The sequence below is a fragment of the Xylocopa sonorina genome, unplaced genomic scaffold, assembly GCF_050948175.1.
Source record: "Xylocopa sonorina isolate GNS202 unplaced genomic scaffold, iyXylSono1_principal scaffold0034, whole genome shotgun sequence".
NCBI classification, from domain to species: domain Eukaryota; kingdom Metazoa; phylum Arthropoda; class Insecta; order Hymenoptera; family Apidae; genus Xylocopa; species Xylocopa sonorina.
In genome coordinates this window covers 1,583,325-1,596,742 of record NW_027490105.1, presented here as the reverse complement: position 1 = coordinate 1,596,742, position 13,418 = coordinate 1,583,325, and positions in this window count along the sequence as shown.

The window sequence follows — 13,418 nt, the reverse complement described above, 5'->3', positions numbered from 1 at the left end:
TTCCTTGCTAGGGCATAGCGTTTGCAGATGCCTTCGTATCGTAGCAATAGTGTTCTAATGCTTCTTAGATCGCGATATCGCATCACATTTCTATGTTTCGTGATAAGTTATAATATTCAATCCGAAGTGTCATGTAAACCTCGAATTCACTTCAAAAGAATGTAAATGCGACTATTGGTTGCTAGGAAATAGCGATTGCAGATGTCTACGTATCCTAGCAATAGAGTTCTAATGCTTCTCAAAACGCGTTATAGCAACTCATTTCTATGTTTCCTGATAAGATATAATATTCATTGCGAAGTGTCATGTACACCTCGTACTCACTTCAAAAGAATGTAAATGCGACACTTCCATGCTAGGATATAGCGTCTGCAGCTGTCTACGCGTCGAGGCAATAGAGTTCTAATGCTTCTTAAAACGCGATATCGCATCTCACTCCTATGTTTCATGATAGGATATAATATTCATGGCGAAGTGTCATGTATACCTCGTATTCCCTCCGAACGAATGTAAATGCGACACCTCCTTGCTAGGAAATGGCGTATTCAGATGTCTACGCGTCGAGGCATTAGAGTTCTAATGCTTCTTAAAACGCGATATCGCATCTCACATCTATGTTTCATGATAAGATATAATATTCATTGCGAAGTGTCATGTATACCTCATATTCACTTCAAATGAATGTAAATGCGACACTTCCATGCTAGGAAATAGCGTTTTGCAGATGTCCACGTATCGTAGCAATAGAGTTCTAATGCTTCTTAAAACGCGATATCGCATCTCACTGCTATGTTTCATGATAAGATATAATATTCATTATGGAGTGATATGTGTACCTCGTACCCACGTCAAAAGAATGTAAATGCGACCCTTCCATGCTAGGGAATAGCCTTTGCAGATGTCTACGTGTCGTAGCAATAGAGTTCTAATGCTTCTTAGAACGCGATATCGCATCTCACTTTTATGTTTCATGATAAGATATAATATTCATTGCGAAGTGTCATGTATACCTCGTATTCACTTCAAAAGAATGTAAATGCGTCACTTCCATGCTAGGAAATAGCGTTTGCAGATGTCTACGTATCGTAGCAATAGAGTTCTAATGCTTCTCAAAACGCGATATAGCACCTCAGTCCTATGTTTCATGATAAGATATAATATTCATTGCGAAGTGTCATGTATGCCTCGATTTCACTTAACAAGAATGTAAATGCGACACATCCTTGCTAGGAAATATTGTTTGCAGATGTCTACGTATCACAGCAATAGAGTACTAATGATTCTTAAAACGAGATGTCGTATTTCATTTCTATGTTTCGTAATTAGATATAATATTCATTGCGAAGTGTCATGTATACCTCTTATTCACTTCAAAAGAATGTAAATATGGCACTTCCATGCTAGGAAATAGTGTTTGCAGATGTCTACGTGTCGTAGCAATAGGGTTCTAATGCTTCTTAGAACGCGATATCGCATCTCACTTCTATGTTCCATGATAAGATATAATATTCATTGCGAAGTGTCATGTATACCTCGATTTCACATCAAAAGAATGTAAATATGACACTTCCATGCTAGGAAATAGCGTTTGCAGATGTCTACGTATCGCAGCAATAGAGTTCTAATGCTCCCTAGAATGCGATATCGCACCTCTCTTCTGTGTTTCATGATAAGGTATAATATTCATTGCGAAGTGTCATGTATACCTCGTATTCACTTCAAAAGAATGTAAATGCGACACTTCCTTGCTAGGAAATAGCGTTTGCAGATGTCTACGCATCGTAGCAATAGAGTTCTAATGCTTCTTAAAACGAGATGTGGCATTTCATTTCTATGTTTCGAGATAAGATATAATAATCATTATGGAGTGTTATGTATACCTCGTATTCACTTCAGTGGAATGTAAGTACCACATGTCCTTGCTAGGAAATAGAGTTTGCAGATGTCTACGTAAATAAGCAATAGAGTTCTAATGCTTCTCAAAACGCGATATAGCACCTCATTCCTAAGTTTCATGATAAGATGTAATATTCATTTCGAAGTGTCATGTATATCTCGTATTCACTTCAAAAGAATGTAAATGCGACACTTCCATGCTAGGAAATAGCATTTGCAGATGTCTACGTATCGTAGCAATAGATTTCCAATGCTTCTTAAAACGCGATATCGCATCTCACAGCTATGTTTCATGAAAAGATATAATATTCATTATGGAGTGTTATGTATACCTCGTACTCACTTCAAAAGAGTGTAAATGCGACCCTTCCATGCTAGGAAATAGCGTTTGCAGATGTCTACGTATCGTAGCAATAGAGTTCTAATGCTTCTTAGAACGCGATATCGCATCTCACTTCTATGTTTCATGATAAGATATAATATTCATTGCGAAGTGTCATGTATACCTCGTATTCACTTCAAAAGAATGTAAATAGGACACTTCCATGCTAGGAAATAGCGTTTGCAGATGACTACGTATCGTAGCAATAGGGTTCTAATGCTTCTTAGAACGCGATATCGCATCTCACTTCTATGTTCCATGATAAGATATAATATTCATTGCGAAGTGTCATGTATACCTCGATTTCACCTAACAAGAATGTAAGTGCGACACATCCTTGCTAGGAAATATTGTTTGCAGATGTCTACGTATCACAGCAATAGAGTACTAATGATTCTTAAAACGAGATGTCGTATTTCATTTCTATGTTTCGTAATAAGATATAATATTCATTGTGTAATGTTACGTATACCTCGTATTCACTTCAGTGGAATGTAAGTGCGAAATTTCATTGCTATGAAATAGAGTTTGCAGATATCTACGTATATTAGCTATAGAGTTCTAATGCTTCTCAAAACGCGATATAGCACCTCATTCCTATGTTTCATGATAAGATATAATATTCATTGCGAAGTGTCATGTATATCTCGTATTCACTTCAAAAGAATGTAAATGCGACACTTCCATGCTAGGAAATAGAGTTTGCAGATGTCTACGTATCGCAGTAATAGAGTTCTAATGCTTACTAAAACGCGATATCGCATCTCTCTTCTATGTTTCATGATAGGGTATAATATTCATTGCGAAGTGTCATCTATACCTCGTATTCACTCCAGAAGAATGTAAATGCGACACTTCCATGCTAGGAAATAGCGTTTGCAGATGTCTACGTATCGTAGCAATAGAGTCGTAATGCGTCTTAAAACGATATGCCGCATTTCATTTCTATGTTTCGTGATAAGATATAATATTCATTGTGGAGTGTTATGTATACCTCGTATTCACTTCAGTGGAATGTAAGTGGAATGTAAGTGTAATGCTAGGAAATAGAGTTTGCAGATGTCTACGCATATTAGCAATAGAGTTCTAATGCTTCTCAAAACGCGATATAGCACCTCATTCCTATGTTTCATGATAAGATATAATATTCATTGCGAAGTGTCATGTATATCTCGTATTCACTTCAAAAGAATGTAAATGCGACGCTTCCATGCTAGGAAATAGCGTTTGCAAATGTCTACGTATCGCAGCAATAGAGTTCTAATGCTTCTTAGAACGCGATATCGCATCTCACTTCTATGTTTCATGATAAGATATAATATTTATTGCGAAGTGTCATCTATACCTCGTATTCACTTCAAAAGAATGTAAATGCGACACTTCCATGCTAGGAGATAGTGTTTGCAGATGTCTACGTATCGTAGCAATAGGGTTCTAATGCTTCTTAGAACGCGATATCGCATCTCACTTCTATGTTTCATGATAAGATATAATATTCATTGCGAAGTGTCATGTATATCTCGTATTCACTTCAAAAGAATGTAAATGCGACACTTCCGTGCTAGGAAATAGCGTTTGCAGATGTCTACGTATCGCAGCAATAGAGTTCTAATGCTTACTAAAACGCGATATCGCATCTCTCTTCTATGTTTCATGATAAGGTATAATATTCATTGCGAATTGTCATCTATACCTCGTATTCACTTCAAAAGAATGTAAATGCGACACTTCCATGCTAGGAAATAGCGTTTGCAGATGTCTACGTATCGTAGCAGTAGAGTTCTAATGCTTCTTAAAACGCGATATCGCATCTCACTGCTATGTTTCATGATAAGATATAATATTCATTATGGAGTGTTATGTATACCTCGTACTCACTTCAAAAGAATGTAAATGCGACCCTTCCATGCTAGGAAATAGCCTGTGCAGATGTCTACGTATCGTAGCAATAGAGTTCTAATGCTTCTTAGAACGCCATATCGCATCTCACTTCTATGTTTCATGATAAGATATAATATTCATTGCGAAGTGTCATATATACCTCGTATTCAGTTCAAAAGAATGTAAATGCGACACTTCCATGCTAGGAAATAGCATTAGCAGATGTCTACGTATCGCAGCAATAGAGTTCTAATGCTTCCCAAAACGCGATATCGCAACTCTCTTCTATGTTTCATGATAAGGTATAATATTCATTGCGAAGTGTCATGTATACCTCGTATTCACTTCAAAAGAATGTAAATGCGACACTTTCATGCTAGGAAATAGCGTTTGCAGATGTCTACGCATCGTAGCAATAGAGTTCTAATGCTTCTTAAAACGAGATGTGGCATTTCATTTCTATGTTTCGAGATAAGATATAATAATCATTATGGAGTGTAATGTATACCTCGTACTCACTTCAAAAGAATGTAAAAGCGACCCTTCCATTCTAGGAAATAGCGTTTGCAGATGTCTACGTATCGTAGCAATAGAGTTCTAATGCTTCTTAAAACGCGATAAAGCATCTCACTTCTATGTTTCATGATAAGGTATAATATTCATTGCGAAGTGTCATGTATACCTCGTATTCACTTCAAAAGAATGTAAATGCGACACTTCCTTGCAAGGAAATATTGTTTGCAGATGTCTACGTATCACAGCAATAGAGTACTAATGCTTCTTAAAACGAAATGTCGTATTTCACTTCTATGTTTCGTAATAAGATATAATATTCATTGTGCAATGCTATGTATACCTCGTATTCACTTCAGTGGAATGTAAGTGCGAAAATTCCTTGCTAGGAAATAGAGTTTGCAGATGTCTACGTATAATAGCAATAGAGTTCTAATGCTTCTCAAAACGCGATGTAGCACCTCATTCCTATGTTTCATGATAAGCTACAATATTCATTGCGAAGTGTCATGTATATCTCGTATTCACTTCAAAGGAATGTAAATGCGACACTTCCATGCTAGGAAATAGCGTTTGCAGATGTCTACGTATCGCAGCAATAGAGTTCTAATGCTTCCAAAAACGCGATATCGCATCTCTCTTCTATGTTTCATGATAAGGTATAATATTCATTACGAAGTGTCATGTATACCTCGTATTCACTTCAAATGAATGTAAATGCGACACATCCATGCTAGGAAATAGCGTTTGCAGATGTCTACGTATCGTAGCAATAGAGTTCTAATGCTTCTTAAAACGCGATATCGCATCTCACTGCTATGTTTCATGATAAGATATAATATTCATTATGGAGTGTTATGTATACCTCGTACTCACTTCAAAAGAATGTAAATGCGACCCTTCCATGCTAGGAAATAGCCTGTGCAGATGTCTACGTATCGTAGCAATAGAGTTCTAATGCTTCTTAGAACGCGATATCGCATCTCACTTCTATGTTTCATGATAAGATATAATATTCATTGCGAAGTGTCATATATACCTCGTATTCAGTTCAAAAGAATGTAAATGCGACACTTCCATGCTAGGAAATAGCATTAGCAGATGTCTACGTATCGCAGCAATAGAGTTCTAATGCTTCCCAAAACGCGATATCGCAACTCTCTTCTATGTTTCATGATAAGGTATAATATTCATTGCGAAGTGTCATGTATACCTCGTATTCACTTCAAAAGAATGTAAATGCGACACTTTCATGCTAGGAAATAGCGTTTGCAGATGTCTACGCATCGTAGCAATAGAGTTCTAATGCTTCTTAAAACGAGATGTGGCATTTCATTTCTATGTTTCGAGATAAGATATAATAATCATTATGGAGTGTTATGTATACCTCGTACTCACTTCAAAAGAATGTAAAAGCGACCCTTCCATTCTAGGAAATAGCGTTTGCAGATGTCTACGTATCGTAGCAATAGAGTTCTAATGCTTCTTAAAACGCGATAATGCATCTCACTTCTATGTTTCATGATAAGGTATAATATTCATTGCGAAGTGTCATGTATACCTCGTATTCACTTCAAAAGAATGTAAATGCGACACTTCCTTGCAAGGAAATATTGTTTGCAGATGTCTACGTATCACAGCAATAGAGTACTAATGCTTCTTAAAACGAAATGTCGTATTTCACTTCTATGTTTCGTAATAAGATATAATATTCATTGTGCAATGCTATGTATACCTCGTATTCACTTCAGTGGAATGTAAGTGCGAAAATTCCTTGCTAGGAAATAGAGTTTGCAGATGTCTACGTATAATAGCAATAGAGTTCTAATGCTTCTCAAAACGCGATGTAGCACCTCATTCCTATGTTTCATGATAAGCTACAATATTCATTGCGAAGTGTCATGTATATCTCGTATTCACTTCAAAGGAATGTAAATGCGACACTTCCATGCTAGGAAATAGCGTTTGCAGATGTCTACGTATCGCAGCAATAGAGTTCTAATGCTTCCTAAAACGCGATATCGCATCTCTCTTCTATGTTTCATGATAAGGTATAATATTGATTACGAAGTGTCATGTATACCTCGTATTCACTTCAAATGAATGTAAATGCGACACATCCATGCTAGGAAATAGCGTTTGCAGATGTCTACGTATCGTAGCAATAGAGTTCTAATGCTTCTTAAAACGCGATATCGCATCTCACTGCTATGTTTCATGATAAGATATAATATTCATTATGGAGTGTTATGTATACCTCGTACTCACTTCAAAAGAATGTAAATGCGACCCTTCCATGCTAGGAAATAGCCTGTGCAGATGTCTACGTATCGTAGCAATAGAGTTCTAATGCCTCTTAGAACGCGATATCGCATCTCACTTCTATGTTTCATGATAAGATATAATATTCATTGCGAAGTGTCATATATACCTCGTATTCAGTTCAAAAGAATGTAAATGCGACACTTCCATGCTAGGAAATAGCATTAGCAGATGTCTACGTATCGCAGCAATAGAGTTCTAATGCTTCCCAAAACGCGATATCGCAACTCTCTTCTATGTTTCATGATAAGGTATAATATTCATTGCGAAGTGTCATGTATACCTCGTATTCACTTCAAAAGAATGTAAATGCGACACTTTCATGCTAGGAAATAGCGTTTGCAGATGTCTACGCATCGTAGCAATAGAGTTCTAATGCTTCTTAAAACGAGATGTGGCATTTCATTTCTATGTTTCGAGATAAGATATAATATTCATTGTGGAGTGTTATGTATACCTCGTATTCACTTCAGTGGAATGTAAGTGCGACATGTCCATGCTAGAAAATAGAGTTTGCAGATGTCTACGTATATTAGCAATAGAGTTCTAATGCTTCTCAAAACGCGATATAGCTCATTCCTATGTTTCATGATAAGATATAATATTCATTGCGAAGTGTCATGTATGCCTCGTATTGACTTCAAAATAATGTAAATGCGACACTTCTATGCTAGGAAGTAGCGTATGCAGATGTCTACGTATCGTAGCAATAGAGTTCTAGTGCTTCTTAAAACGCGATATTGCATCTCACTTGTATGTTTCATGATAAGATATAATATTCATTGCGAAGTGTCATGTATACCTCGATTTCACTTCACAAGAATGTAAATGCGACACTTCCATGCTAGAAAATAGCGTTTGCAGATGTCTACGTATCGTAGCAATGGAGTTCTTATGATTCTTAAAACGCGGTATCGATCTCAATTCTATGTTTCATGGTAAGATATAATACGATTTGCGAAGTGTTATGTATTCCTCGTCTACACTTCAAATGAATGTAAATGCGACACTTCCTTGCAAGGAAATAGCGTATGCAGATGTCTACGTATCGTAGCAATAGATTTCTAATGCTTCTTAAAACGCGATATCGCATCTCATTTCTATGTTTCATGGTAGGATATAATGTAATTTGCGAAGTTTTATGTATTCCTCGTCTACGAATCAAGTGAATGTAAATGCGACACTTCCTTGCAAAGAAATAGCGTTTGCAGATATCTACCTATCGTAGCAATAGGGTTCTAATGCTTCTTAAAACGCGATATCGCATCTCATTTCTATGTTTCATGGTAAGATATAATATGATTTGCGAAGTGTTATGTATTCCCTGTCTACGCTTCAAATGAATGTAAATGCGACACTTCCTTGCAAGGAAATAGCGTTTCCAGATGTCTACGTATCGTAGCAACAGATTTCTAATGCTTCTTAAAACGCGATATCGCATCTCATATCTACGTTTCATGGTAAGATATAATATGATTTGCGAAGTGTTATGTATTCCTCGTCTACACTTCAAATGAATGTAAATGCGACACTTCCTTGCAAGGAAATAGCGTATGCAGATGTCTATCTATCGTAGCAATAGGGTTCTAATGCTTCTTAAAACGCGATATCGCATCTCATTTCTATGTTTCATGGTAAGATATAATATGATTTGCGAAGTGTTATGTATTCCCCGTCTACGCTTCAAATGAATGTAAATGCGACACTTCCTTGCAAGGAAATAGCGTTTCCAGATGTCTACGTATCGTAGCAACAGATTTCTAATGCTTCTTAAAACGCGATATCGCATCTCATATCTACGTTTCATGGTAAGATATAATATGATTTGAGAAGTGTTATGTATTCCTCGTCTACACTTCAAATGAATGTAAATGCGACACTTCCTTGCAAGGAAATAGCGTTTCCAGATATCTACCTATCGTAGCAATAGGGTTCTAATGCTTCTTAAAACGCGATATCGCATCTCATTTCTATGTTTCATGGTAAGATATAATATGATTTGCGAAGTGTTATGTATTCCTCGTCTAGACTTCAAATGAATGTAAATGAAACGCTTCCTTGCAAAGAAATTGCGATTGCAGATGTCTACGTCTCGTAGCAATAGAGTTCTTATGATTCTTAAAACGCGATATCGCAACTCATTTCTATAGTTCATGGTAAGATATAATATGATTTGCGAAGTGTTATGTATTCCTCGTCTACACTTCAAATGAATGTAAATGCGACACTTCCTTGCTAGGAAATAGCGTTTGCAGATATCTACCTATCGTAGCAATAGGGTTCTAATGCTTCTTAAAACGCGATATCGCATCTCATTTCTATGTTTCATGGTAAGATATAATATGATTTGCGAAGTGTTATGTATTCCCCGTCGACGCTTCAAATGAATGTAAATGCGACACTTCCTTGCAAGGAAATAGCGTTTGCAGATGTCTACCTATCGTAGCAATAGGGTTCTAATGCTTCTTAAAACGCGATATCGCATCTCATTTCTATGTTTCATGGTAAGATATAATATGATTTGCGAAGTGTTATGTATTCCTCGTCTGCACTTCAAATGAAAGTGAATGCGACACTTCCTTGCAAGGAAATAGCGTTTGCCGATGTCTACGTATCGTAGCAATGGAGCTCTTATGATTCTTAAAACGCGGTATCGATCTCAATTCTATGTTTCATGGTAAGATATAATATGATTTGCGAAGTGTTATGTATTCCTCGTCTACACTTCAAATGAAAGTGAATGCGACACTTCCTTGCAAGGAAATAGCGTTTGCAGATGTCTACGTATCGTAGCAATGGAGTTCTTATGATTCTTAAAACGCGGTATCGATCTCAATTCTATGTTTCATGGTAAGATATAATATGATTTGCGAAGTGTTATGTATTCCTCGTCTACACTTCAAATGAATGTAAATGCGACACTTCCTTGCAAGGAAATAGCGTATGCAGATGTCTACCTATCGTAGCAATAGGGTTCTAATGCTTCTTAAAACGCGATATCGCATCTCATTTCTATGTTTCATGGTAAGATATAATATGATTTGCGAAGTGTTATGTATTCCTCGTCTACACTTCAAATGAATGTAAATGCGACACTTCCTTGCAAAGAAATAGCGTTTGCAGATGTCTACGTATCGTAGCAATAGATTTCTAATGCTTCTTAAAACGCGATATCGCATCTCATTTCTATGTTTCATGGTAAGATATAATATGATTTGCGAAGTGTTATGTATTCCTCGTCTACACTTCAAATGATTGCGAATGCGACACTTCCTCGCTAGGAAATAGCGTTTGCAGATGTCTACGTATCGTAGCAATAGAGTTTTTATGATTCTCAAAACGCGATATCGCATTTCAATTGTATGTTTCATGGTAAGATATAATATGATTTGCGAAGTGTTATGTATTCCGCGTTTACACTTCAAATGAATGTGAATGCCACACTTCCTCGCTAGGAAATAGCGTTTGCAGATGTCTACGTATCGTAGCAATAGATTTCTAATGCTTCTTAAAACGCGATATCGCATCTCATTTCTATGTTTCATGGTAACATATAATATGATTTGCGAAGTGTTATGTATTCCTCGTCTACATTTCAAATGAATGTAAATGCGACACTTCCTTGCAAGGAAATAGCGTTTGCAGGTGTCTACGTATCGTGGCAATGGAGTTCTTATGATTCTTAAAACGCGGTATCGATCACAATTCTTTGTTTCATGGTAAGATATAATATGATTTGCGAAGTGTTATGTATTCCTCGTCTACACTTCAAATGAATGTAAATGCGACACTTCCTTGCAAGGAAATAGCGTTTCCAGATGTCTACGTATCGTAGCAACAGATTTCTAATGCTTCTTAAAACGCGATATCGCATCTCATATCTACGTTTCATGGTAAGATATAATATGATTTGCGAAGTGTTATGTATTCCTCGTCTACACTTCAAATGAATGTAAATGCGACAATTCCTTGCAAGGAAATAGCGTATGCAGATGTCTACCTATCGTAGCAATAGGGTTCTAATGCTTCTTAAAACGCGATATCGCATCTCATTTCTATGTTTCATGGTAAGATATAATATGATTTGCGAAGTGTTATGTATTCCTCGTCTACACTTCAAATGAATGTAAATGCGACACTTCCTTGCAAAGAAATAACGTTTGCAGATGTCTACGTATCGTAGCAATAGAGTTTTTATGATTCTTAAAACGCGATATCGCATTTCATTTCTATGTTTCATGGTAAGATATAATATGATTTGCGAAGTGTTATGTATTCCGCGTTTACACTTCAAATGAATGTAAATGCCACACTTCCTCTCTAGGAAATAGCGTTTGCAGATGTCTACGTATCGTAGCAATAGAATTCTAATGCTTCTTAAAACGCGATATCGCATCTCATTTCTATGTTTCGTGGTAACATATAATATGATTTGTGAAGTGTTATATATTCCTCGTCTACATTTCAAATGAATGTAAATGCGACACTTCCTTGCAAGGAAATAGCGTTTGCAGGTGTCTACGTATCGTGGCAATGGAGTTCTTATGATTCTTAAAACGCGGTATCGATCTCAATTCTATGTTTCATGGTAAGATATAATATGATTTGCGAAGTGTTATGTATTCCTCGTCTACACTTCAAATGAATGTAAATGCGACGCTTCCTTGCAAGGAAATAGCGTTTCCAGATGTCTACGTATCGTAGCAGCAGATTTCTAATGATTCTTAAAACGCGATATCGCATCTCATATCTACGTTTCATGGTAAGATATAATATGATTTGCGAAGTGTTATGTATTCCTCGTCTACACTTCAAATGAATGTAAATGCGACAATTCCTTGCAAGGAAATAGCGTATGCAGATGTCTACCTATCGTAGCAATAGGGTTCTAATGCTTCTTAAAACGCGATATCGCATCTCATTTCTATGTTTCATGGTAAGATATAATATGATTTGCGAAGTGTTATGTATTCCTCGTCTACACTTCAAATGAATGTAAATGCGACACTTCCTTGCAAGGAAATAGCGTTTCCAGATGTCTACGTATCGTAGCAATAGATTTCTAATGCTTCTTAAAACGCGATATCGCATCTCATATCTATGTTTCATTGTAAGATATAATATGATTTGCGAAGTGTTATGTATTCCTCGTCTACACTTCAAATGATTGTAAATGAAACGCTTCCTCGCAAAGAAATAGCGATTGCAGATGTCTACGTCTCGTAGCAATAGAGTTCTTATGATTCTTAAAACGCGATATCGCAACTCATTTCTATGGTTCATGGTAAGATATAATATGATTTGCGAAGTGTTATGTTTTCCTCGTCTACGTTTCAAATGAATGTAAATGCGACACTTCCTTGCAAGGAAATAGCGTTTGCAGGTGTCTACGTATCGTGGCAATGGAGTTCTTATGATTCTTAAAACGCGATATCGATCTCAATTTTATGTTTCATGGTAAGATATAATATGATTTGCGAAGTGTTATGTATTCCTCGTCTACACTTCAAATGATTATAAATGCGACCCTTCCTTGCAAGGAAATAGCTTTTGCAGATGTCTACGTATCGTAGCAATAGATTTCTAATGCTTCTTAGAACGCGATATCGCATCTCATTTCTATGTTTCACGGTAAGATATAATATAATTTGCGAAGTGTTATGTATTCCTCGTCTACACTTCAAATGAAAGTGAATGCGACACTTCCTTGCAAAGAAATAGCGATTGCAGATGTCTACGTATCGTAGCAATAGATTTCTAATGCTTCTTAAAACGCGATATCGCATCTCATTTCTATGTTTCATGGTAAGATATAATATGATTTGCGAAGTGTCATGTATTCCTCTCCTACACTTCAAATGAATGTGAATGCGACACTTCCTCGCTAGGAAATAGCGTTTGCAGATGTCTACGTATCGTAGCAATAGATTTCTAATGCTACTTAAAGCGCGATATCGCATCTCATTTCTATGTTTCATGGTAAGATGTAATATGATTCGCGAAGTGTTATGTATTCCTCCTCTACACTTCAAATGAATGTAAATGCGACACTTCCTGGCAAGGAAATAGCGTTTGCAAATGTCTACCTATCGTAGCAATAGATTTCTAATGCTTTTTAAAACGCGATATCGCATCTCATTTCTATCGTTCATGGTAAGATATAATATGATTTGCGAAGTGTTATGTATTCCTCGTTTACGTTTCAAATGAATGTAAATGCGACACTTCCTTGCAAGGAAATAGCGTTTGCAGGTGTCTACGTATCGTAGCAATGGAGTTCTTATGATTCTTAAAACGCGGTATCGATCTCAATTCTATGTTTCATGGTAAGATATAATATGATTTGCGAAGTGTTATGTATTCCTCGTCTACACTTCAAATGAATGTAAATGCGACACTTCCTTGCAAAGAAATAGCGTTTGCA